This window comes from Lotus japonicus, chromosome 1 (assembly GCF_012489685.1).
Source record: "Lotus japonicus ecotype B-129 chromosome 1, LjGifu_v1.2".
In the NCBI taxonomy this organism is placed as follows: domain Eukaryota; kingdom Viridiplantae; phylum Streptophyta; class Magnoliopsida; order Fabales; family Fabaceae; genus Lotus; species Lotus japonicus.
In genome coordinates, this window is record NC_080041.1 from 37,492,182 (window position 1) to 37,520,150 (window position 27,969).

At 38.2% G+C, this 27,969-nt stretch overlaps 1 pseudogene; it reads right to left on the reverse strand.

Annotated features, from left to right (window-relative positions):
• Positions 1–1,384: 1,384 nt before the first annotated feature.
• LOC130734698 (pre-mRNA-splicing factor ATP-dependent RNA helicase DEAH1-like) lies at positions 1,385–23,763 on the reverse strand (annotated as a pseudogene).
• Between the last annotated feature and the right edge of the window lie 4,206 nt (positions 23,764–27,969).

Sequence of the window (27,969 nt, forward strand, 5' to 3'; positions counted from 1 at the left end):
TGTTGTTGATTTTGTCATTATCATTCTTTTGTTGGACCTGACCCTGCTTGTTTGCTATGTGTTTGTTTGGGGGGGGTAGATGGTCGTGAAGATAATGGCGATGACTCGTTCTTGGGAGTTGATGCTACGTGACGTGCCAATACTGGAGGACGACTACACTTTAGAGGAAGAGGAAGAGGCTAAGGAATAGGGTTTGGGTTGAGAGTCTTTTGTTTTCTGTTGGGGTTGAGAGTTTCCGAAGTGTTGGTATCGAACAATTTTATTGCTTAAATTCGAATGAACAAGTTTTGATGTAATCTTTATTTTCATTCAGGCCTTTGTTTCGTACTCTTTACAGTTGGTTATTTAAAAAGTTTTACGAAGTTGGTTACTTCCGCGTGTTTTTTGGAAAGGTTATGTTTCAAGAGTTTTTGTAAAATGAAAGGTTTGTCATTAATTGAAGATTAATAAGTGAATCGACGAAAACTCTTTACGAAAATTGGTTAATTAGTTACTGTGTAACACTCGAGAAATCGGGGCGTTACATGGAGCCTAACTCAAAATCAAGTGAGTAAGGAGGAATTGGGTTGCAGTTGGAAAGCGGATGAATAAAAAAGTATTGTAATAATGATGTAGTTTCTTTTATTTCGTTTTAGAATAAAATGGACTGTTTTCAATTATTGTTATCACATTTTTATTAAGAACATATTCTAACAAAATTTACTCGTGAATTTTCATTATTTTTATCACAATTTTATTTGGTAATAGGTAATATAAAGTTATAATAATATAGGTAAAACCTATAATAATAATAGGTAATATATAGCTCCACATTCAAAACATGTCATGCAAGACAAATCAAGTTTATAAACTTAGAATGAAATAACATGATACTATTTTTATAATAATAATAATAAGATTCCAAAATTTAAAATGCATAATAAGAAGAAGAAAAAAGTTGGTAATCTCATACAAAATCTTAACAGTGTTTCACCCTTGTAAACTCTCACACCAATGGTTCTATACATACTATTAGAAATATTAAAACAACAGAAGTCGCCTTCATGGACGTTCATGAGGTAACATAACTTATTCCAACCGACTCCAAGCCTGATTTCTCATATTTTGGTTGACATAAGATTGCCGCAAACATCTTTCCAAATTTGTGTGCACAGGATAATCGGGGCTGGCCCAAATTCCATAAGGAATGGAGTAATAGTGGATGTAAAAAACTGTCATAAATAATAGTTTTCACTTTTAGCCAACAAACAATCAAATCGACGAAATGTTACTAATAAAAACATAAAGAATGCGACAAATACTCAAATGGAAAGTCCAACTTACGAATTGGACTCTTGAAGCCTCATAAGCCGAAAGTCTCACAATGATTTCAGGAAGTTTCCTTTTATATGATAAGAGCTCGGCGATCGCTATCAATTTTTGATTTAGAAGGAATATCTCTATTGTTAGTAAAAGGAACTAAAGGACGAACAAACATAAGATTTTTAGGTTTTGTGACAACAGGATAACTGTGATACGTTATCTCGTCTAAAGCCTCAATAGAGATATTAAAGGTGGATTTTCTTATTTGGCAAAAAAGAAACCAACAATTGAAACTGAATTTGTAAAATGATCGAATGTCAGTCCATCCATCGGTTATTACAGCAAACCCATCATGAACTTCGGACTTCAACACTAAAGTTTTTCCTAGAGGGTCAACAATGTAGCACGTCCCGACATTTAAAAGTTTAAGCCGCATTGCCTCGTATTCAATAACCAAGACAAAGTCCTGCAAATTAAAACAAAAACTAAAATTATATATGAGCCAATACAAAAGAGATTTATACCATTTCATAATAAAAATAGGTAAGATTAAACATTCCCGATATCTTATAGAACAACAAAGTTTTGCAAAGCCATGGAGCAAAAGATATATAATTGTTGGGAAAAGATGAAATCAACAGTATGGAAGAAATTTTTTTTCGTGCTTGAACTGTAATGAAGTTGAGGAGTTTTATAGCACTGAGAGTATGAAAAAGGGCACAATTTTTGAAAATTTTAATTTTTTTCAAGGCTTAAATATGTTGTAGGTCTCTCTATTATAGTGTTATTTTGGTTTTGGCCCTTCTAAAAAAAATTCTTTGGAAAATAATAGTGAGCTTTTAGCCCTTACCATTAATGTCCGTAAAAAAATGATGACGTGGCTAATAGAAGGACTATAACCAAAACTCCATTTCATTTTTTTATTAACAAAATATAATTAATTTTTTTATACATCATAAAATATATAATTAAATATTATTTAATCTTTCAAAAAATATTATTTAATTAGGTTAATTAAATTAATTAACCAATAAAACTCTTCTCAATCATCTTCTTCTCCCAATCACTCACCCAGCAAAAATCCTTCTCCGATCCTTCATCTTCTTCCAATCATCACCTCACTACCAAACTTCATATGAAGCTTAATTATAGCCAAAATAAATATCTCTCCCAACACAAACATAAAACCCAAATCTTAAAGCTGAAGAGCACCGAATTAAAGCCAAATCCCCCAAACAGAAACATAAACACATGAGGAAATCCACCACCAAATTTCAAAGCCACAAGCAGGAACTCAAATAAAAAAAATTCACGAATAGAAGAATCAAGGTGAGAGAAGTTACGTTCAAAAAAAGGTGAGGGAAGTTATTTTCCAAAAACTTGGGGTGTTCTCATTTTAGAAGAATACCAATTCATTCATCCGGTGATTTATATGATTTATAAAGGCAGGATTATTCTAGTACTGATTTGTAGCATTTTTTCAATCTATTCATCTGGTGATTTAACCTATTGCGAGCTGAAATTTAATTTTTTGATTTAACCTATTGAAAGAAAACTTGCATTAGAATTTAGAAATGCGCCGTGTTTCAAATTGTCATTTGGTGTGTCCAAAATCAATGCTAGGATTTGATAACAGGTTTGAATTCATTAAATCAGAAATATTTATGGTGTGGTTATTTGGGAATTGATTTCATTCTCATTATTTTGGTCGATTTGGTTATATAAATGAAGCCATATTTAATAACTTTTCTTTTGAGGTGAATTTGTGAAAGATTCCATTCTCATAGTTAAAATTGCTTGTTTTCCTACTGTAAAAAAACAGTCACGTTCAAAAAACAAAACAAAAAGTCAAAATTGCGTGGTGGCTAAAAGCAAAAAAGTCAAAATCACATGTGTTAAGTGATAATAATTTTTTATCTTTCTTGATTGTTTATCTCTAGTGTTAATTTGTAGAACATAAAAGAAAAAATATTCTAGTCCTGTTTTCTAGCAACTAATTTGTAGAACATAATTATTTCCTATTTAAACATGTTTCAAAATTTAAATTTTAAATGTATTAGTTGAATGAATTAAATTTTGAATTTATTAATTTACTGAGTCATCAATTTGGACTAATGAGAAATCATCAATTGTGGACCAATCAGAAGAAGACATTTGGAAATTCATTTTAACCACTAATAAAATTAAAACATATATCATTTAAGTGACTATATGGCCCACTTTGGTGGATGAACTTTATATATTATTAAGATTCAAATTTGAATAAAATTACATTAATTAATATGATCTTCCAAACATTTCTAGTTGACAAATTTTGCATTAAGTATTATTAAATTGCATTTTTTTTTTGAAATAATGAGATTGTTAATCAATTAAATTCAGATTTAAAATAACGTGAATAACTTTTCATATAATTATAACATATTTAAACATGCTATTTATAGACTATTAATTAAAAAACTACTATTGATCACCTATTAATTATTCAAATTCGAATTCAACTTAATGAGTTAATAATATTTACTATATGTTTTTGAAAATTTTGGAGTGGATGAAAATAATACTTAGTTAAATTAATCCTTACTTTTTTAGTTTTTTTAAAAAGACTTTTTTAGTTTTTAAAATTATTATTATGTTTTAAACAAATAAAAGAATTATGCTCGAAGTGTTAAAAAAACAAAAAAAAAAAAAAAACTTCCTAGCTTTAAAATAAAAACTTTTATTTTGAGTTAATAATATTTTACATTTTTTTTTTGGAAAATTTTGGAGTAAACAAAAATATTAATGTATTGAATACAATTATAAATAGTATAAACCTCAAAATTAATGGGCTAGAAGATTTTCGAAGAAATTGGATTAACTAATTGAATATGGTCAAAATTAATGTTTTCCTCTTGTAAAAAAAACCTCAAAATTAATAGGTCAGATTTGTTTTTGAAGAAATTGTAAGATCAAGTTTTGATCTAGTAGTACAACGTACTCTATGTTTTGATGATTACAAGTTAACCTTTTGATATGAACAATTGTGGTACTCTAACGTGTTTTTCTGAGTGTGCTATTTACAGGCTCTGACCTCAACTCAATCTCACACAAATCAGAAGCACTGTGTATAAAGAGCGACCCAAGCAACGCTTTCGCATTCACCATGTTCAGTATGAACAGTGGAAAAGCTTCAGAAGTTCTGAAGTTATACAAACTCTGATGTGGACTCAGTCACTAGAAGTTCTGAAGATCCAGAAAGTCTGATAACCAAGAAACACTGAAGGATCAGATATTCTGATGGTGTAGAAGACTCTGAAGATCCAGAAGCTGATTAGTGAAATTCTGATGTCCAGAAGCAAGATACTCTGAAGACCATGTACTTCCCTCTGAGTTCAGAATCAGAAGAAACAATGGTCAGAGGATCTGGGCTTTCCCTCTGACTCTGATCAACCGGCTTCACAATTTCCAACATGAAGCTTTCTCCTGATCAGAAGTCTCCTAGGTTTAAAGGTCAAGTCGCTATCCAAGTACAAAAGCAACTGTACCTTCCTGACGACCTACCTAACAGTCTCAGACACAGCAGAAGCTGGATTTTCCAGAACTGCCCTCCAACGGTAGCATTTCCCATGCAACGCTCAACCCTAATCCTTGGAGTATATAAAGAGGCTGAAGACTGAAAGAAGCGGCTAGAAGCATTCATATACGCGCAAGACAAATTCAAATTCTTCTAAGCTTTCTTTCATCTGAAATTCATTGAGTTTACTATTAGCTTTTTAGAAGCAAATCTCTTGTAAACAATTCTTTGATAAACAGTTTGTTTAGTTCCTTTAGGAGATCAAGGTTGATCGGATCCTAGAGAAGACTAAGAGAGTGAATCTTAGTGTGAGCTAAGTCAGTGTAATTGTTAGTCACTTGTAGGTTTCAAGTGCAGTTGTAACTCTTACCTGATTAGTGGATTGCCTTCATTCTAAGAAGGAAGAAATCACCTTAACGGGTGGACTGGAGTAGCTTGAGTGATTTATCAAGTGAACCAGGATAAAATCCTTGTGTGCTTTTCTATCTCTTATCTTTAGCACTTAAGTTCTCGAAAGATTTGTCAAAATCTTTAAGGTGGAAGCTTTATCTTGAAAACGTTATTCAAACCCCCCCCCCTTTCTACCGTTTTTCATACCTTCAATTGGTATCAGAGCGCAAGTTCTGATTACCACACCTAACAGTGTTCAGTGATCCGGGCCGGTGTGAAAAACAATGGCTGCCACCACCAGTGAAACTCAAAGAGATGGTTACAATGCGAAGCCTCCTATGTTCGACGGTCAAAGGTTCGAATATTGGAAAGATAGACTGGAAAGTTTCTTTCTGGGTTTCGATGCAGATCTCTGGGATATTATTGTGGATGGCTACGAGCGTCCAGTTGATGCAGATGGCAAGAAGATCCCAAGGTCAGAGATGACTGCAGATCAAAAGAAGCTGTACTCACAACATCACAAAGCAAGAGCAATTCTTCTAAGTGCTATTTCCTATGAAGAGTACCAGAAGATTACAGATCGTGAGTTTGCGAAAGGCATTTTCGAATCTCTGAAGATGTCTCATGAAGGAAACAAGAAAGTCAAAGAATCAAAGGCATTGTCTTTAATCCAAAAGTATGAATCCTTCATCATGGAGCCAAATGAGTCCATTGAAGAAATGTTCTCTAGATTTCAGTTGCTTGTAGCTGGCATACGACCTCTCAACAAGAGCTACACAACAAAAGATCATGTCATAAGGGTCATCAGGTGTCTTCCTGAAAGTTGGATGCCTTTAGTGACTTCAATAGAGCTCACGAGAGATGTTGAGAATATGAGTTTAGAAGAACTCATCAGCATTTTGAAATGCCATGAGCTGAAGCGCTCAGAGATGCAAGATCTGAGGAAAAAGTCCATAGCCTTGAAATCTAAATCTGAAAAGGCTAAGGCTGAGAAGTCAAAAGCTCTTCAAGCTGAAGAAGAGGAATCTGAAGAAGCATCAGAAGATTCTGATAAAGATGAGCTGACTCTGATCTCCAAGAGACTCAATCGCATCTGGAAGCACAGGAAGAGCAAATACAAAGGCTCTGGAAAGGCAAAAGGAAAGTCTGAATCCTCAGATCAGAAGAAGTCCTCACTTAAGGAAGTCACATGCTTTGAGTGCAAAGAATCAGGGCACTACAAAAGTGACTGTCCAAAGTTGAAGAAGGACAAAAAGCCAAAGAAGCACTTCAAGACAAAGAAGAGTCTAATGGTGATATTTGATGAATCAGAGTCAGAGGATGTTGACTCTGATGGTGAAGTCCAAGGACTCATGGCTATTGTCAAAGACAAAGAAGCAGAGTCAAAGGGAGCTGTTGACTCTGACTCAGAATCAGAAGGAGATCCTAACTCAGACGATGAAAATGAGGTATTCGCTTCTTTCTCTACCTCTGAACTGAAACATGCATTGTCTGATATCATGGATAAGTATAACTCCTTATTGTCTAAGCATAAGAAGCTGAAAAAGGACTTATCTGTTGTTTCCAAGACTCCTTCCGAACATGAGAAAATTATTTCTGATTTGAAAAATGATAATCATGCTTTGATCAATTCTAACTCTGTGCTTAAGAACCAGATTGCTAAGTTAGAAGAAATTGTTGCTTGTGATGCCTCTGATTGTAGAAATGAGTCTAAGTATGAAAAGTATTTTCAAAGATTCCTAGCTAAAAGCGTGGATAGAAGCTTAATGGCTTCAATGATCTATGGCGTAAGCAGAAATGGAATGCATGGCATTGGCTATTCTAAACCAATTAGAAATGAGCCCTCTGTGTCTAAAGCTAAATCCTTGTATGAATGCTTTGTTCCCTCTGGTACCATATTGCCTGATCCTTTACCTACTAAAGTTGCTAAAACCCTCCTAAAAAGGGATCTTTCTCTATGTCTAAATATCATGCAAATATTCCTTTAAAATATCATGTTGAGACACCCAAGGTGATCAGAACCTCTGGGGTAACTAACAAGAAAGGACCCAGAAAGTGGGTACCTAAGGACAAGATTATCTATGTTGCAGATATCCTTGATAGCTCCACTGAAACACCAATCATGGTATCTGGACAGTGGATGCTCGCGTCACATGACGGGAGAAAGGCGTATGTTCCAAGAGCTAAAACTTAAGCCTGGAGGCGAAGTTGGCTTTGGAGGAAATGAAAAGGGTAAAATTGTTGGTACTGGTACTATTTGTGTAGATAGTAGTCCATGCATTGATAATGTGTTATTGGTAGACGGCTTAACACATAACTTATTGTCTATAAGTCAATTAGCTGACAAGGGTTATGATGTTATATTCAATCAAAAGTCCTGCCGGGCTGTAAGTCAAATCGATGGCTCTGTTCTGTTTAACAGCAAGAGGAAGAACAACATTTATAAGATCAGATTATCTGAGTTGGAGGCTCAGAATGTGAAGTGCCTTCTGTTTGTTAATGAAGAGCAGTGGGTATGGCATAGACGGTTAGGGCATGCCAGTATGAGAAAGATTTCTCAGCTGAGCAAGCTAAACCTTGTCAGGGGCTTACCCAATCTGAAGTTCGCTTCAGACGCTCTTTGTGAAGCATGTCAGAAAGGCAAATTCACAAAAGTCCCTTTCAAGGAAAAGAATGTTGTCTCAACCTCAAGGCCGTTGGAACTTCTGCATATCGACCTTTTTTGACCAGTGAAAACTGAGTCTATAGGTGGCAAGAGATATGGGATGGTTATCGTTGATGACTATAGCCGCTGGACATGGGTAAAGTTTCTAATCCGCAAGGATGAGTCTCATGCTGTGTTCTCTACCTTCATTGCCCAAGTGCAAAACGAGAAGGCTTGTAGGATTGTGCGTGTCAGAAGTGACCATGGTGGAGAGTTTGAGAATGACAAGTTTGAGAGTCTGTTTGATTCCTATGGAATTGCACATGATTTCTCTTGTCCCAGAACTCCTCAACAAAATGGTGTTGTTGAGAGGAAGAACAGAACTCTTCAGGAGATGGCTAGAACCATGCTCCAAGAAACTAGCATGGCTAAGCACTTTTGGGCAGAGGCAGTAAATACAGCATGTTACATTCAGAACAGAATCTCTGTGAGACCAATTCTGAATAAGACTCCCTATGAATTGTGGAAGAACATAAAACCCAACATTTCTTATTTTCATCCTTTTGGTTGTGTTTGTTATGTTCTCAATACTAAGGATAGATTGCATAAATTTGATGCTAAATCTTCTAAATGTCTATTACTTGGTTATTCTGAGAGATCTAAAGGTTTTAGATTTTATAATACTGATGCTAAGACTATTGAAGAATCTATTCATGTTAGATTTGACGATAAGCTTGACTCTGACCAGTCAAAGCTAGTTGAGAAGTTTGCAGATTTAAGCATTAATGTTTCTGACAAAGGCAAAGCTCCAAAGGAAGCTGAGCCAGAGGAAGATGAACCAGAGGAAGAAGCTGGTCCCTCTGACTCACAAACTCTGAAGAAGAGCAGAATCACTGCAGCTCACCCTAAGGAATTGATTCTGGGCAACAAAGACGAACCAGTCAGAACCAGATCAGCCTTCAGACCCTCTGAAGAGACCTTGCTCAGTCTGAAAGGATTGGTGTCCTTAATTGAACCCAAGTCCATAGATGAAGCTCTTCAGGACAAGGATTGGATTCTGGCCATGGAAGAAGAATTGAATCAATTCTCCAAGAACGATGTTTGGAGCTTAGTGAAGAAGCCTGAGAGTGTCCATGTAATTGGAACAAAATGGGTATTCAGAAACAAGCTGAATGAGAAAGGAGATGTAGTCAGAAACAAGGCAAGGCTAGTTGCTCAAGGCTACAGCCAGCAGGAAGGAATAGACTACACTGAAACATTTGCTCCAGTAGCAAGACTAGAGGCAATCAGACTGTTGATCTCTTTCTCAGTGAATCACAACATAGTTCTACATCAGTTGGACGTGAAGAGTGCCTTCTTAAATGGTTATATTTCAGAGGAAGTCTATGTTCATCAACCCCCAGGTTTTGAAGATGAGAAGAAGCCAGACCATGTATTCAAATTGAAGAAGTCACTCTATGGTCTGAAGCAAGCTCCCAGAGCATGGTATGAGAGACTCAGCTCATTCCTTCTGGAGAATGAGTTTGTAAGGGGTAAAGTAGATACAACTCTTTTTTGCAAGACTTATAAAGATGATATCTTAATTGTGCAAATTTATGTTGATGATATTATATTTGGTTCTGCTAATCAATCTCTATGCAAAGAATTTTCTGAGATGATGCAGGCTGAATTTGAGATGAGTATGATGGGAGAATTAAAGTACTTTCTGGGAATACAAGTTGATCAAACACCAGAAGGAACATATATCCATCAGAGCAAGTACACTAAAGAACTTCTGAAGAAGTTCAATATGCTGGAATCTACAGTGGCCAAGACTCCAATGCATCCTACATGCATTCTGGAGAAAGAAGATAAAAGTGGTAAAGTATGTCAGAAGCTCTATCGTGGCATGATAGGTTCACTTCTATACTTAACTGCATCTAGGCCAGACATACTATTTAGTGTTCATTTATGTGCTCGTTTCCAATCAGATCCAAGGGAAACCCACTTAACTGCTGTTAAGAGGATCCTAAGGTATCTGAAAGGCACCACTAACCTTGGCTTGATGTATAAGAAAACATCAGAGTATAAGCTTTCAGGTTATTGTGATGCTGATTATGCTGGAGATAGAACAGAGAGAAAAAGTACTTCTGGAAATTGTCAATTTATGGGAAGCAATCTAGTCTCATGGGCAAGCAAGAGGCAATCAACCATTGCACTATCAACTGCAGAGGCAGAATATATCTCAGCAGCAATATGCAGCACTCAGATGCTCTGGATGAAACATCAGCTGGAGGATTATCAGATCCTTGAGAGCAATATCCCAATCTATTGTGATAACACTGCTGCAATCTCATTGAGTAAGAATCCTATCTTGCATTCAAGGGCAAAGCACATTGAGGTAAAGTATCACTTTATTAGAGATTATGTACAGAAGGGCGTACTTCTTCTGAAGTTTGTTGATACTGACCATCAATGGGCAGATATCTTTACAAAGCCCTTAGCAGAGGATAGATTTAATTTTATTCTGAAAAATCTGAACATGGACTTTTGTCCAGAGTGAAGATGGATCAGAACCTCTGACTATGATACTTCTTGATCAGAAGATGTCTAGTCCAGAAGGTAACTCAATCAGAGTGTGTGTACCCATTGGTACTGACTCTGAAGCTGAGATAGCAACACGTGTGTCAGTATTTCTGATGCATAGTTCCTTGTGCCCGTGTGACAGTCTGTCATGTTGCGTGTAGATGTGCTTCTCTCCTGTGTGTGATATGTGTATTTACTGTTACTATCTATCTTTAATTTTCAACCGTTGATTTTAAATTGCTTTTTGAATCAACAACGGTTATTTGTCAAAACCCACTATACACACACGATCTCCTTCACTTTCGGTTTTTACTCTCTCTCTCTTCTGCTATTTCAAAACCGCTTACCCTCGATTTCTCTCTCGATCTCTCTTCATCTTTCAACCTTCATCTTCTACCTAAACCTTCAACCGCTCCAAAAATGGTGAGTCAAACCAGAAGAGCTACTGCAGATGCAACCCAGTTCCCTCATATGGTAGTTGGTCTAGCAACAGGTCAAAGGGGTCCTGAGAATCCGAATCAAGATCAAGGTCAAGCTCAAGAGCAGATTATTCCGATTGCAGAACGGGGCTGTGCCGTTCACTGCGTATATGCTCCTGAGGAACTTCAAGTACTGGCAGAATGGAGATTCGACCTCGACAACCTTGCTACAAATGGGTATGATCTTCGTCCTGAAGTCCAAGCTCAAGGTTGGGGAAATTACTTCAACAGGCTTCGAGGACCGGTGTATGACAAACTGATCAAGGAATTCTGGAAGCACGCCGACTGCGATGATACTCAGGTGGTATCTCACATTCTTGGAAGGAAGATCATCATTACAGAGAAGTCTTTCGTGAATCTGCTGGGTGCAGAAACTGCTCTTGGGTATCGTTTCCAATTCACTGAATCGAAGCTGAAACCCAAGACGAAGGATGAGACCAACAAGGCCCTGTACACCAATTACAAACCGGGCAAGACTAATTACAAAGTGATGGACCTTTATCCCAAGCTCAGGATCTGGCACAAGATTCTGCTCAACTGCATAAACCAGAGACCAAAGGGCAGTTCCCCAGACTACATCAACTTCAACCAGAAGACGATGTTGTTCTTCATCCAAGACAAGAAGAAGATCTGCCTTCCCTACTTCCTGTTCTCCTACTTGAAGGAGTGTATCCGGAAGTCTAGGACTACTGCCTCCATCAAGTCAGCAATCAAGTATATCCCCCTTGGGAGACTGTTGTCTGATCTCTTCATTGAGAGTGGCCTCATTCAAGATCTGGTCAATGCTGGATGCACAGAGGATCTGACCACCATTGTCAGTGATGTCTTCACTGCGAATTCTCTAAAGAAAATGGGCCTAGTCAAGAAGAAGATTGCTCCTGCCCATGAAGACACATCTTCTGAAATCAGAAGTAGAAGGGTGCCTCTGAATGACTACCCTCTGTGGACACAGGCAGACAATCCTGAAGCCATTAGGTGCTATGTTGAAGACTTAAGGGCTCAAGGCTATGAAATTGATCTCGATGAATTCTTCAGCAGACTGCCGCCAGCTCCATAGTTTCCTTCTCCTATTAAGAAGAAAGTTCAGAGGAAGATGATCCTAGAAGAATCTTCTGAGGAATCAGATGTCCCTCTGACCAAAGGGAAGAAGGCTGGTCAATCCAAGAGAAAACATGATGAAACCAGCAAGCCAGATGATGGTGATGATGGTGATAATGAGGATGGTCCTCCTTCTCCTAAGAAGAAGAAGAAGCAGGTCAGAATTGTGATGAAGCCTACTCGGGTGGAACCAGCTGCTGAAGTGATCAGAAGGATTGAAACTCCTGCCAGAGTGACAAGATCATCAGCACAATCAAGTAAGTCTGCAGTTGCTTCTGATGATGATTTGAATTTATTTGATGCACTCCCCATATCAGCCATGCTCAAACAATCTTCAAATCCACTCACTCCCATTCCTGAGTCCCAACCAGCTGCACAAACCACCTCTCCACCACATTCCCCAAGGTCTTCATTTTTCCAACCTTCTCCTACTGAAGCACCTCTCTGGAATTTGCTCCAGAACCAACCCTCTAGGCCAGATGAACCAACCTCTCCCATTACCATCCAGTACAACCCATTAACTTTTGAACCCATCATCCCTGAGAAACCAGAGCCTAACCAAACAGAACGTCTGGCTCCCATAACCACGGATACAGACTCTTCCACAGCCCTTACACCTGTATCCTTCCCAACAAATGTTGCTGACTCTTCTCCTTCCAACAACTCTGAATCCCTTCGAAAATTCATGGAAGTTAGAAAAGAAAAGGTGTCTACCTTATAAGAATATTATCTCACTTGTCCAAGCCCTAGGAGATATCCTGGCCCTAGACCTGAACGTCTAGTTGACCCAGATGAACCTATCTTGGCCAATCCTTTACATGAGGCAGACCCTTTGGCTCAACAAGCTCACCCTGCCCCTGACCAACAAGAGCCTGTTCAACCAGAACCTGAACCAGAACAATCTGTGTCTAACCACTCCTCAGTTAGATCACCCCATCCTCTGGTTGAAACTTCAGAACCTCACCTTGGAACCTCTGAACCAAATGCTCAAATGTTTAACATTGGCTCTCCACAAGGTGCCTCTGAAGCTCACAGCAGCAATCACCTAGCCTCTCCTGAAACCAACCTCTCTATAATTCCTTACACTCACCTCCGACCCACATCTCTCTCTGAGTGCATCAATATTTTCCATCATGAAGCCTCATTGATGCTACGCAATGTGCAAGGTCAGACTGACCTAAGCGAGAATGCTGAACATGTGGCTGAAGAGTGGAACAATCTGAGCACTCTGCTAGTGGCTCAAGTTCCCGTTATGATGCAGCTACTGAATGCAGAGGGAAGTCAGAGGATCGAGGCTGCAAAGCCAAGGTTTGCTAGAAGGGTGGCTCTTCATGAACAAGAACAAAGACATAAGCTACTTGATACTATTGAAGAAGCCAAAAGAAAGAAAGAACAAGCAGAAGAAGCTGCACGTCAAGCAGCAGCTCAAGCTGAACAAGCCAGATTAGAGACAGAACGACTTGAAGCTGAGGCTGAAGCTCTTAGATGCCAAGCACTTGCACCCGTAGTTTTTACTCCTGCTGCTTCTGCTTCCACTCCAGCTCCTCACGCTGCTCAGAATGTTCCTTCTAGTTCTACACAGCCAAACTCGTCCAGACTCGACATTGTGGAACAACGTCTTGACACTCATGAGTCTCTGCTGATTGAAATGAAGCAAATGATGATGGAACTTCTGCGTCGATCTGATAAACCCTAGCTTTAGGATCTCTTCGTTTTGATTTCTTTTTCTTTACCTGTGTTTTATTTCGTTAACCTCTGGCTCTTTCTTGTTAATCTTTACTTTGCTCGTTTGTGATTATCTATGCATATATATCTATATATCTGACATTATGTTTGCAAATTTTTTTTTTTTTATTATTCATCATAACCGCTTTTACATCATACATTTTTTCTTTTTCCTAAAATCCTAGAATGGAGGATCCCTCCTCATTCTTCTGCACTCCTGGCGCTGCTCTGACCTCTCCTTCTCCAGACGCTCCAGTGCATACTGGATGTTGTTGAGCCTGTCTTTTAGCTCATCCCTCTCCAGAATCTCTTCTGCAGTCTTGAGCTTCTTTTCCAAGATCTCTTTTTCTTCCAGCAGCTTTAGTTCAAGCTGGCTGAGTTCTTGCACCTCCTCCACGAAGGCAAGAAATTCCCTCAAGTCTCTATTCAACTCTGGACGCAGGTCCTCCTCCAGCAGTGTCCGTGTTAGCTCTGAGATGGTTGTTGTACCCTCTGGATGCCTAATGTTGAGAAACAAGTCCTCCTCAAAGGCTCTCTTTCTCAGCTCCTCTAATGCGCTCATGTATGATGCCATTTTTCTCTGGTATGATGTTCTGAAGCTTACCTCTCTCTCCAACGCTTTATATAGGCTTCACTTTCTCTCTGAAAGTTAATGCTCCTACAGTTTCTCGAGGTTAAGTTCTTGGTAACTGACCCTCCTCTTTACTCCCTTGGCCGGTGGTAAACGTTCTTCTCTTGCATTAACTCTTCTATTTATTTCGCCTAACTCTGATTCATGCATCGTTTTAATTGTCTTTAAACTTAGACCTTCTCTAAGGGTTTGCTTATGACAAAAAGGGGGAGTAAACCCAGTTTTTGATGTGTAAGATGTGTTAGTGTGATTTATTTTTCTTTTGGAGAATTTAAGAGTTCCACCTTTATGACCATAGATGTGTCACTGGGCAAATACAAGGAATACATTTCACTTCCTCTGAAGTGATTCTAATTTGACTCTGATACCCAAGACTCTGATACCTTCTCCGTGACTCTGATTACTTATGCGCTCTGATTACTCTATTTTCATCTATGTCATAAGTTTTTCACTCTGAACTCTTATATCATTTAGCTCAGAATCTAGACTTTACTAATGTTTTCATCAAGTATTAGATTCAGGGGGAGCTAAGCTCAGAATCAAGCAGTGACTTGAATTCAGAATGAGCAAGATAAACTATTCACATCAGGATAAGTCTTATTCTATATCTCTAAACTCTGAGTGAATTCAGTTTAATGTTTAAGAATTGTTCATCAAAAATCTTAGTTTTGTCATCATCAAAAAGGGGGAGATTGTAAGATCAAGTTTTGATCTAGTAGTACAACTCTATGTTTTGATGATTACAAGTTAACCTTTTGATATGAACAATTGTGGTACTCTAACGTGTTTTTCTGAGTGTGCTATTTACAGGCTCTGACCTCAACTCAATCTCACACAAATCAGAAGCACTGTGTATAAAGAGCGACCCAAGCAACGCTTTCGCATTCACCATGTTCAGTATGAACAGTGGAAAAGCTTCAGAAGTTCTGAAGTTATACAAACTCTGATGTGGACTCAGTCACTAGAAGTTCTGAAGATCCAGAAAGTCTGATAACCAAGAAACACTGAAGGATCAGATATTCTGATGGTGTAGAAGACTCTGAAGATCCAGAAACTAATTAGTGAAATTCTGATGTCCAGAAGCAAGATACTCTGAAGACCATGTACTTCCCTCTGAGTTCAGAATCAGAAGAAACAATGGTCAGAGGATCTGGGCTTTCCCTCTGACTCTGATCAACCGGCTTCACAAGTTCCAACATGAAGCTTTCTCCTGATCAGAAGTCTCCTAGGTTTAAAGGTCAAGTCGCTATCCAAGTACAAAAGCAACTGTACCTTCCTGACGACCTACCTAACAGTCTCAGACACAGCAGAAGCTGGATTTTCCAGAACTGCCCTCCAACGGTAGCATTTCCCATGCAACGCTCAACCCTAATCCTTGGAGTATATAAAGAGGCTGAAGACTGAAAGAAGCGGCTAGAAGCATTCATATACGCGCAAGACAAATTCAAATTCTTCTAAGCTTTCTTTCATCTGAAATTCATTGAGTTTACTATTAGCTTTTTAGAAGCAAATCTCTTGTAAACAATTCTTTGATAAACAGTTTGTTTAGTTCCTTTAGGAGATCAAGGTTGATCGGATCCTAGAGAAGACTAAGAGAGTGAATCTTAGTGTGAGCTAAGTCAGTGTCATTGTTAGTCACTTGTAGGTTTCAAGTGCAGTTGTAACTCTTACCTGATTAGTGGATTGCCTTCATTCTAAGAAGGAAGAAATCACCTTAACGGGTGGACTGGAGTAGCTTGAGTGATTTATCAAGTGAACCAGGATAAAATCCTTGTGTGCTTTTCTATCTCTTATCTTTAGCACTTAAGTTCTCGAAAGATTTGTCAAAATCTTTAAGGTGGAAGCTTTATCTTGAAAACGTTATTCAAACCCCCCCCCCCCTTTCTACCGTTTTTCATACCTTCAGAAATGAGTTTTTTTGTTTTAGAGGGAAATGAATGACTTAGAAGGTGACATGAGCATAAATATCTAGAAAATGAATGACCGGACCAAAAAGTTTTGAGAATGTAAGTCAAATATGAAGAGTGAGATTTAAAAACATAAATTAAGAAATGAAGAATAGAGGCACCCTATGTAAAAGCAAGTCTGATTGCCGCGGGACAAAGAAATCATCAAGGAGAATAAGACTGAAAAAACTCAACGAAATTCAAAAAGAAAGGTGAAAATGCATGAAACAAAAAATTAGTTGAATACAATGGTACCTAGAAGAGAAAACACTCCTGGGGTACGCCAATATGGTTGAAAATATATAATTCATTATATAGTGTGTAAGTGAACCAAAATAGAATAAGGCATAATTATGAAATTTAGGGATTTGAATGGAGATTGAGAATTTGGGCGAAAATTGAGGAACTAAATAATTTTAGAAGTTAGAAGGGAGGAAGAAAAAGTCAAGGCGAAAATTAAGAAATTAAGGTAGACTTTGCTGAAATAAAAACTCAAAAATAAATTAATGTTTTTATTGTAAAAATTGATAATTTTTTTTTTACTCTTTATTATGAATTACAAATTTAATTTTTTACGGTAACATTTAAATTGAAAAGTTATACAGTGGTATAATCGAATATCTTAAGATGTTGTATTAATTCGTTTTTTCAAATTTTTAGTGGATAATGATAACTTTTTTAAGTTGATAATAATTAGACATTATATATAGTATTTGACTACATTTTAGTCATCATATCTCTTAAAAAAAGAGTAGACATTCACGTTCAAGTTCACAATTTTTTTAATATGCTTTTTTTTTTTTACTTTTAAAATTTTTTAACAATTAATTGCAAAAAATATAGAGTAGACATTCACGTTGGAATGATTCATCATGTGCCATTATCACTATCTATATTCATAATTAGAAATGATTCAAATTTAGAATTTCAAATTTTGTTGATTGAATGATTAAAATTTATAATTAATGAAAATAAAAAAGTCAAACCAATGGTATCAAATTAATTGATTCCACATGAAAGGCATCAGAAGGTATCAACTATTAATTAATTTATTTATTGATTTATTTAATTGTTGATTTATTGACTCATTAAATTCGACCAATGAAAATTAAACATGTGGACCAATCAAACGATGTCATTTGGAAATTCAATGGTAACTGTAAGACCTGGATTTACTGAACTAGTTACTTTTCCGACTCACGCGTAGAACCAGTGTAAGCGTGACAGGAGTTCGCCGTTTGAGAAAGATTAATGAAGAAGAAAGTTCAGGAATTGCTTGAAGAATGTTTCATAGTTGTTTTAGGAGTTAGTACGAGTCGTCTGCACACCTGCCTTATGGCGAGAGTGTCCAGAATAGGCTAATTTCGCTCTTAAAGCAACGTTTAAGTGAGATTTCAAATCCTTGGAAAAATAAGAAGTTCTCTTTATTTTTCCTTCGACCAGTGTTTCATTTCGGAACCCTGGACTGTACGCACGATAGTATTCACTTCTCGGAAGTTCGACGACGCTAATTTCTTTACTTCAAAAACCCTAAATTCAATCACTGAAGGAAGACTTTTCCTATTCGGAGCTTTTAACGAAGTTTCCACCCGCGTTGCCAGATTTGTTTTGATGTTTCCAATCTTTCTTCAGAACGAAGTTTTGTCGTCTGACCTTCACAACAAAAAGTAGTTTTTCGGGACAGATTAACTTACACCGCTTTTGGATCGTTTTGGATCGTTTTCCCCTAATTATAGAGATTTGTTTTGAGTTCTGGAATTCTGTCGCCAGAATCTCGCTTAGAATTCACCGATGAACGTGCTGTAAAAATCGGAATCGCGAAATTTTCATTTTTCCGCAATTTCACATTCCTATAAATAGTAAAAAAATCAAAATATCTCCCATAACTTCCCAAGGAGGCCGCGAGTTTGAGGAGAGAAAGGAGGAAGGAGATTTTCTCCGAAACTCGACCGATCTTCGAGCTGTTTGTCCCTACTTCAAGGTATCGAGGTAACTAGCTTGATTCTTACCTCTGATCGTTCTTTTCACTGCGTTTCTTTAGCTGGTTTTGTGTTCAAAGTTTCGAGCTTTTCGTAAAACTATCCGTTTTTCTTGATTTCTCGCTTGGGATATCTTATATACTTGCCCAACAACCTAGAACACTCGCCGTTGTTCGCCTATTTTGATCGAGTTGTCAAAGATCTGAAAAACTGCTTAGAAAACCCATTTGTGCACATATCGAAACTTTAATGTCGAAAAGTCGCAATCCGACTTAGTGCCTTTAGGATTAGTTGCTACAAATGTCGTTAGGAACATCGCTATCAAATTTGTTTTCCGAAGTTTTAACTTGGAGTTTTTTAGCTTTTATTTTGGACTAAAACGCCCCTGAATAGCCGTATTTTGACCCGATTGTTCTAAAAATTTTCCGACAGTTTCTTTACCCTAGTTTTACCCTAAAACTACCTTGTAATTAAATTAGATCGAAGAAAAAGAGCCGGAGCCTTTTTCCTCTTGTGGCCGAGAGCATGTTTGTGTGGGGGGGGGGAGTTTTTCGTTTGCGAAAACTTGTCCTTTCGTATTCGATTGTTGTACTCTGAAGCTTTAAATGCTTGTCTATCGTTAATTAGTTGTGTGTGATCGAGCTAATCGATTTTGTTTGGATTTCTGCTTGTTTTCTCCGAGGTTGAGTTGAAGGAACTTTGGGTTTCTCAGAGCAATTGTGTGAAGAAAACCTAGACCACGAGGCTGGAGCAACTCGAGGTTAGGGCAACTTACATATTAGCTAAGATTGCATGATAGGCGTCGATAAATTCGACTTATGTATGATTTTGATATTGGTTATGTTGATGATTTATTGTTATGACTGTTTTCATAACTTATGTTGATATTGATGTTGTATTGAATTGTACGTATTGACGCGACTTCGGAGCGAAGAATCACTGAATTGATTCCTTTTGATCTTTCGGGTTGGATGAACAACCCTAGGCAAGTCCAAACACAAGGTTTGAGACTTAGCTATCGTTTATATACTTAGACTTTCCCCGGGGGGTTACATTTGGTGGGATTTTGGCAAACTTAGAATGAACAGAATCTTGGAAACTAAAGACCTTAGAGAACTTAGTCTTCAAAGAATTAAACTCATAACCTGACTAATTAAATTCGAAACGTTTTCAGTAACGAATGAACCATAGGGAACCTAAAGGGGGAAATGATTGTGAAAGACGGGGAGATGTCGACAAGTCTTGAAGTTACTGGGAATTGGTGGAAGCCACAGAGGCGATCTACGGTGAAGACGGGCGGTCACCGAGTACTCTAGTACTCTTGTTGTTGGAGTTTGTGTTGTATTGACCGACACTAAACTCTTGGGTTTTGAAATTGGGTTTTAACCTAAACACTTGTGTTGTGAGGACGATTCGATGTTTGGCTAATCATATTGCATCATGCATCATTCGAGGTTTGTACGATCGAAAGATTGGGCCTCGGTGAAGAACGGGAAAGCTTCACGAAGGTTGGGGAATTGCCTTCATCGAAGAACACCTGGGTGTATCTTCGGCATAGCGGGCAGAGTGGCACGACCTTTGATGGTTGGGGCTGATCCGACTATGCATGGGTTTGTAAGCGACACCCGAGCAGAGTTGGCGACACTAGGCCTGTGTCGTGCAGACTCGTGGTGCCCATCCCAAACAACTATCCGGATCATATTGAATTGCATTTCACGCATACATTCACCTTGACTGGAATTGTGTGTTGTTTGCATTACTGAATTATTGTTAGAGCCGATAACATGCTAGGAATATATTTATATATATATAATAACATATATATATATATATATCCCCCAATCACATGTTGTTTGTATATCTACTCTATTCCGTGAGTTGACCCTAGCGCCTTGGCTTTGGTTTCATGTTTGTGTTTGGGCGGTCGGCCTGCTGCCAGATGTCGATGGCGATTTGGGTTTCGATGGTCTCTCCCTCGGGGGGGATCAGGTTTGAGTTGGTTGACCGACATGCCCCCACCGCTTGGGTGATCTATCTTGTGGGTCATCGAGCGACGCACTGGGGAAAGGTCGTGGAGGACCGTACTGACGAGCGTGGACGTCTAACGAAGGGAGCTTTACGACGCATGGAGCTGAGCTTCAACTTGCCAACTTCAGTACGCTGTGGACTCAGACTCTGACTCCGACACCAACGTTGACAGCTACTCGCCGAGCGACGAGGAGGAGGAGGATGAGCTTTGAGCGGTACTGGGAGGGTAGGTTTAGGCAGGCGTCATATTTTGTGTAGAGCTCTGATTCGTTTTGCTTTTGGGACAGGGTAGGTTCCCGACGCATGGCTTTTGTGTGGTTCTCTTACTGAGGGATCACAGTGAGTCAGTCGGACCATAGGGGTCTTTGCTTAGGCCATTTTGAGGCCGACCTTCTCCTAATGGATTGTAATTATAACTTTCTCACTCACACTTCTGGATCTGTATATATATTTGCCTACGGGCACACTACTTTGGAGTCACTGCGAGTGCGCATGACGTGGGAGTGCAGCTGAGGCTGTACATGTTTATATATGTTGTACATCGGTTAGTTTAGTTTTCTGGGTTATGTCTTTATTTTTCTATCGCTTTATTAAAAAGAAAAAAAAATACATGTTTTCCGCGTAAAGTTTATTTTTGAGTTACTAAAGTGACACCTGGAAATCGGGGTGTTACAGTAACAACCAATAGAATGCAAACATGTGGAAATTATGTAGCAATGTGGCCCACTTTGGTGGATGCACTTTATATATTATTAAGATAAGAGGTGAACCGATACCAAGAAAAGTTGAAAATCCAAAATTTGCAATTAAATGGCCTCTCAATAAACAAGATTCGTGGAAAGACATTATGGCCTCATTTAATCTGGTAGTTGTTGAAATATTATCAGTCATAAAAGAAAGGATAACATATCCTTATTAAAGTAATCTTCAGAAAGAAGAAATGAACAAAAAAACAAACAAAATGCAAAAGCTAAGTACAACTTAGCATAGCAAACAAATCTATTTGAAACCCTCTAAAATAGCTATTAACCTAGCACCATAAAAAAATACGAGAAAAACACCATACATCTCAACAATCAATAAGAATAACATTGAAACAGTTATTTATGGAAAAAAAAATCTTCCCAGTGTTCAGTTGTATTCTAAAATAATTTTTTTTTATCATTATAACTGTATATTACTTTCTAGCATGGTAGTTGAATCGTGAATCGTATCATGAATCGAAAGACCTATTTTTTGACTCGTGAATCGTATCGTATGATACAAACACACAAAAATACGTCATAAATGAAAAATATATGGTATAAATCATATAATTAATCTTAAGATGACAAAGTGCAAGTGTTCATCATCTTTAGAATCATCAATAACATGACAAATGCAAAGTACTTCCATACTTGGTAAATTATGTTTTGATCCAATAACTTAATAAACTTCAAACTTCAAAATAATCAAAAGATGAAAAATTGCAAGTGTTCTTCCCTCCAATAAACATCATTAACATGACAAAATGCATGATACGATACAAACAATTCAAGTGCGATTCACGATACGATACAAACGATTCAAGTGCGTTTTAGGGGAGAAATTGATTCACACATGTGATTCGTATCGTCAGTCCTCAAAAAACATATCATATTGTGTATCGTATCGGTGTATCCTACAATACTTACTACCATTTTCTAGCAGTTCCACTAAATATAAATGTGGTAAGTACTGGATTTCAAAACAAAGAACTATACCTGTATATAATTCTCATAACACCATTGTGTTGAATAATTGGTCTCCTTCCAGGAATTGTAGACCTAAATGAAACAAAATGTAACAATAAGGTTTAAAAACAATCTAGAATAAGGAAACATATCAATAACAAAATACAACTTGACATGAAATTCAAATGTGCACTGCAATAATAACCTAGCCATATCTCATGATTTGAATGACAAAATGTTCTAGGTAGATGTAAAGATAAATACACAATGATAGAACATGGCAGAATGGTGATCTTTGTTCTTTCCCTCCTGCTATTTATATCCTGTTATTTCTCTAACTCAACCTAACTAGCTCTAACTAATTAACTAATGGTTGGAGGTATGCAGAATGCTAACAAAACAACATATACTCAACTCAATTGGTAATTAGGTCAACAATTGAGCCTGACATTTTACAGCATGGAAAAAAGGAGAAATAGATAAGTCAACAAAAAAAAGTTACTGAACCTTCAGCAATGCAATATGGTCTCCAACATTTCCTGTGTGAAAGTTCATCCTCGCATTGTCTGCATGTACTTGTTTATCCTTTGTGCGGTAAAATATTGAGTTGCCAACAGAAAGCATGGCAGAAACGGAAATTATATCATCTGAACTGTACTTTTCTGAAGCCACTATCATTTTTGACAACATAGGATCAAGTGGGAACTCTGCCATCCGTCTACCTACCTTAGTTAACTCACCAAGCTTATTTAATGCACTTAAAGCAAATAGAAGCTCCAGGGCTTTCAATAAGGCCTCAGCCGCGGAGGATCCATAAAATCAAAGTGTAACAAGTCATGAATACCAAGACTTTTCAAAGTCAAAACTACATTTGCAAGGTTAGTTCTCTGTATTTCGGGTACAGTGTTATCATCCAAATCATTGTGAAAATTGTATGCAGTATACAACCGGAAGCACTTTCCAGGCCCTGTTCTTCCAGAACGACCAGCTCTTTGCATTGCTGAAGCTTTTGAGATGGGGGTTATTAACAAAGACTCCATACCAGTTCTTGGATTATAAGTTTTCATCTTACAGAATCCTGGATCAATGACATACTTGATCCCATCAATTGTCAATGACGTTTCTGCAATATTGGTAGCAAGAACAACCTTTCGTGCCCCTTCAGGAGTGGGTTCAAATATTTTAGCTTGAAGTTCAGTTGGTAGGTTGGCATATATGGGGCATATTATTAATTAATTCAGCAATTTTAGTCCCCAAACCTCTAGTGCGATGCTTCAAGATTTCTTCAGCAGTTTCAATTTCTTCTTGACCAGTAAGGAATACCAATATATCTCCAGGAGGTTGAGTGACATGAATTTGAAGTGATGTAACAATAGCTACATATAAGTAGTCAGCTTCTGGTGCTTTGGTAAAAGTTTATCTCAACAGGATACCGTCTCCCTGGAATTTTCAATATGGGAGCAGAATCAAAGTAGTCACTGAACTTTTCCGCAACAAGGGTAGCACTTGATATTAGCAACTTAAGATCAGGTCGGAAACGAGAAATATCCTATCACAAAAACAGAGGTACGTAAACAGGAGGATATTATCATCTACAAATAAGATTAGTTATTCATTTAACCCAAACATACGCTTCAAATGCATCCAACTATAAGCAAAGATGATGCATTAATTAGTACCACATCACCAGTAACCAAATAAGAATCATTGCACAATCATATAGAACAAAAAGAACATGGGCAATGAGTGCAACATCAACAGCCAACCAAATAATTGCAGAAATTTGATTATCATTTGTCAGGATTCTAAATATCTAAGATTAGTTTATTTTAGGATTTAATATTTTATCTTGGTTGGGTTATCTTCATAATTGGGGACCAATCCCCACCTTTACTCCGGCGAGGTGTCAGACAGAAAAATCTAAGGTTTTCTTTCTTTCCCTTTGCTCTGGACTTTTCAAGGGAATCTTCTGTCTCTTCATAATCAAACTGCAAAGCAAGACCGGTTCAAACACAAGAATATCACCATTAAGTCTAATGAGTCCAGTCATTACAATACCTTATCTCCATCCATCACCGATTCCTTGATAAAGTCAATTTGGTCCTCAAACACAAACCTAAAAACAAAAATTTTGGAGAGCTTTGAAATCAGTAATATGTACACTCAGCAAAGTATGTTGTAATGAATCACATCCTTACACTATACCTAAAGAATACCTAGGAATTAATTTAGATCGAAGAAAAGTCGGGAAACCCTATTTTTTGGTAGTGGCTGAAACTTTTTGGAGCTGTACCGTGTCCAAAAATAATTTTTGGGTTTGTATGCCCTGAGCCATAGTGTAGCCCTCTCCATTGTCGAAATTTTGGCTTTGGTTTCGTGTCATTCCGAGTTCTGTAGCTCGAGTTATGCGCATTTTAGCGAAAACATGTCTTATTGTCCATTCGTGCCTAAATGTTGAACTCTAGAGCTTCGAAAGCTTCTTTTCGAGTTTTGATAGTGTTATTAGTTGTTTTGTTTCTTAGCGACTAAGCAATGATACTTTGCTTAAGGTTTGGAACAAGTTGAGCTGAGGAAAGAGACTTTGAAGCAATTGGTGAGGTTTCACAACTGAGGAGGACGCCCGAGGAACTTGCTGAGTTCGGGAGCTTTATTTTGGATTGGACTGGGATGTTGAGCTTGGATGGGGAAATTGGCTAAGGTAAGGGTAACTCAGTTTTAGAGCGTCATTTGAGTCTTGCATGATTTATTCGCACTGCATGTGCTTGAGATGAAGATGTTTAATTTGATTGGCGTTGATTGAAATATTGTATGCTTGCTTATGTTGACTGTTTCTGAGGCTTGTGTCAAATGTTTTATGGAGGCTTCGGCCGAGTGAACTTATTGAGACGTGTGTCTCCGTTTTCTGAGAGGCTTCGGTCGTTTACTGGTTTCTGTCACTTCTGCTTTCTAGTGGATAAGACGTGGTTATTGTTGATACTTGACTTGATTATTAGACTTGGAATTGTGGATTGAGTGACCACTGAGCTTGATGAGATGTTGTTGGCTAATTGTGGCGTATAGGGCTTGAACTTGAAGTGGCAATGTGGTGGCGATGGTTCCACGTGATTGTCTCGTCTTTCAAGGCGTTATAAAGTGGCGATGTGGTGGATATTGTCCCACGTGATCGTCCCATCTTTCAAGATGTCCTAAAGTGGCAATGTAGTGGCGATGGTCCCATCCATAGTGGCGTTAAGTGGCAATGTAGTGGCGATGGTTCCATGTGATTGTCCCGTCCATAGTGGCGTTAAGTGGCAATGTAGTGGCGATGGTCCCACGTGATTGTCCCGTCCATAGTGGCGTTAAGTGGCGGTGTGGTGGTGATTGTCCCACGTGATCGTCCCGTCTTGCGAGACGTTATTGATCGATCCATATTGGTAGCAGCATATAGTCGCATTATAGGGCACTAACATCTTGCTGATTCTGTTGATACATGATTTAATTTTAGGTTGATTGATTCTGTTTATATATATATATATATATATATATATATATATATATATATATGATTAAATTCTATGTTGCTGATTTTGCTATATGCGTTATTGGATTATATTGTGGAGCCTGTGTGGCATATTGTGGAGCCTGTGTGGCATATTGTGTGTGGCTTGTGTGGCATATTGTGGAGCCTGTGTGGCATTTTGTGTGGGGCCTTCGTGACATATTAAGTGGCAGGTCAATGGTTTTCGTTCCAGGTGACTGTCCCGTCTTGCGAGACGCTTTTGATTGGACCTATCTTGGAAGTAACACATAGTTGTACTACAGGACACTCATTGAGGTTGTTGATATCTGATTTGATGTTATGTTGTTGAGGATTGTTGATATCTGATTTGATGTATATTGTTGAAGTTGTTGATATCTGACTTGATGTTATATTTTTAAGGTTGTTGATATCTGATTTGATGTTATATTATTGAAGTTGTTGATATCTGATTTGATGTTATATTTTTAAGGTTGTGATATCTGATTTGAGGTTATTGTCATATGATTTTGTTCTGTATTAGGGAGATCTGCCGTCGGAAACTGACAGAAAGTAAACCCTAGCAGAGTACTAAAAGGATCATAAAAGGAATATTCTCATTAAATGTTCAAAAGGTACTTTTTACAAAGGGTTGACCTCTCCTTTTATAGAGGGAATGATCATAACGTGGACTTTCACTGTACTTGGGCCTGACAACCGGGGCCCAAGCCTCTATACATATAAGACAAAACTAAAGGAATCTTCCAGCTGGCGCGTGGACCCATCCAGAAGAAGGGCGGGCTTCGACGTTGTTCCATAAACCCCGCCATGGCTGCTTTCGTTCACCTAAATGCTCGATTTGGGCGGGAATAAGGGATACTTATATCCCGCCCAGTCCACATGCCCCCAAGACATGAGGCTTAAGTAAGTTGAGTCGAAATGTCTTTATACGTTGCTTCGTCGCCTGCTTTTATCATTTACTTCGTTCTTCTGATAATTGTGTCGCCGTTCTTTCATTTGTGTAGGTGTCCCGCCCAGTCCACATTCCCCCAAGACATGAGACTTAGGTTCTTTGAGTCGAGACGTCTTTACAGTATATCACCATTCTTTGTAGTCATGGGCCTGTCGTCACATTCTTGCTTATGAATTCTCGCCATTTTCTTGTTCCTTTATATATCGCCATTTTTTATCTTTGTCAATATCTCGCCGTTATCACACCTGTCAAACACGTCTTTTCAACTGACGCACGTATCCTTCTTTTCCGGGATTTTGTTATCATTTGCCATAAATGCAGTTGTGCGTCTCGAGGAGTTATGTCTTTTCATTTCATACCTTTTCGAATTTCAAATCCCACGATCCCACGACCCTTCACAGTCTTTCCCACTCATTCTCTCTCTTCCTTTTTCTTCTATAAATACCCTTTTCACCTTTCACTTTTCACTTTTCTGAAAACCTTTGCTCTGAAAACTTTTTCATCGCAGCTTTCACTCTCTTCTTTGTTCTCCGGTAAACCTTGCTCACTCCGGCCGTCGTCATTGCGCGGTGCTCCCCTATTGCCGACGTCCTCTTTACTCAATCTTCCACTCCTTCCTCCGGTGAGTCCTTCCTCTTTCTCTTTTCTTGGCACTGTTCGTCTTCTTCCTTATTTTTATGAAATTACCCAGTATGTCGACACAAAATTTTAGCATTTCTTCTTTAGAACTCACTTCACCTTCTACGGAGGGGGAAGTTTCTGCCCCTGCTGTTATCGAAATTCATTCCTCGCCCTCCACTCATGAGGATTCCGGTCCCGCCGGCTCCGTTGATTCTATTCTCTCCGTTAATGGAGATTTGTCCTCGCCCGAATGGCGCTCCAACGCGCATTTAGTTGAAGATAAGTGTCTTTGGCGCTCCATCTGGGGTAGTCTTGGAAGCATCAGCTCGCTTCGAATATCTTCTCAAGGGTTTACAAAGATAAATCCCGCCACCTCTAATAACGAGGATCACCTGTTAATTGTTCTTCCATGTGGCGAGGATGATTGTGTTCTTTTACGCAAGGAACATTCTGATGAATCGCCCGACTTCTTTTTTGTTTATGGCTATTTCTTCTTGGATTTGAATATCAAACTCCCTTTCTCGCCTTTTATATGTCACGTTCTTACCTTTTTGAACGTGGCGCCTTGTCAACTCCAGCCCAACGCCTGGGGTTTTATTCGCTGCTTTGAAATTCTTTGTGAACATTTGAGTTGCACTCCCACCTATCCCTTGTTTTTCCTTTTCTATAAGACAGTCACCACAAAACCTACATCTGTCAAGTGGGTTCCCCTTTTGGCTCGCAAGAACTTGAGCCGATTCACCGCCCTTAAAAGCCATTACAAAGTGTGGCAGAAAAAATACTTCAAAGTCATGGAGTCACCTGAAATGAATAACTTATTTCGA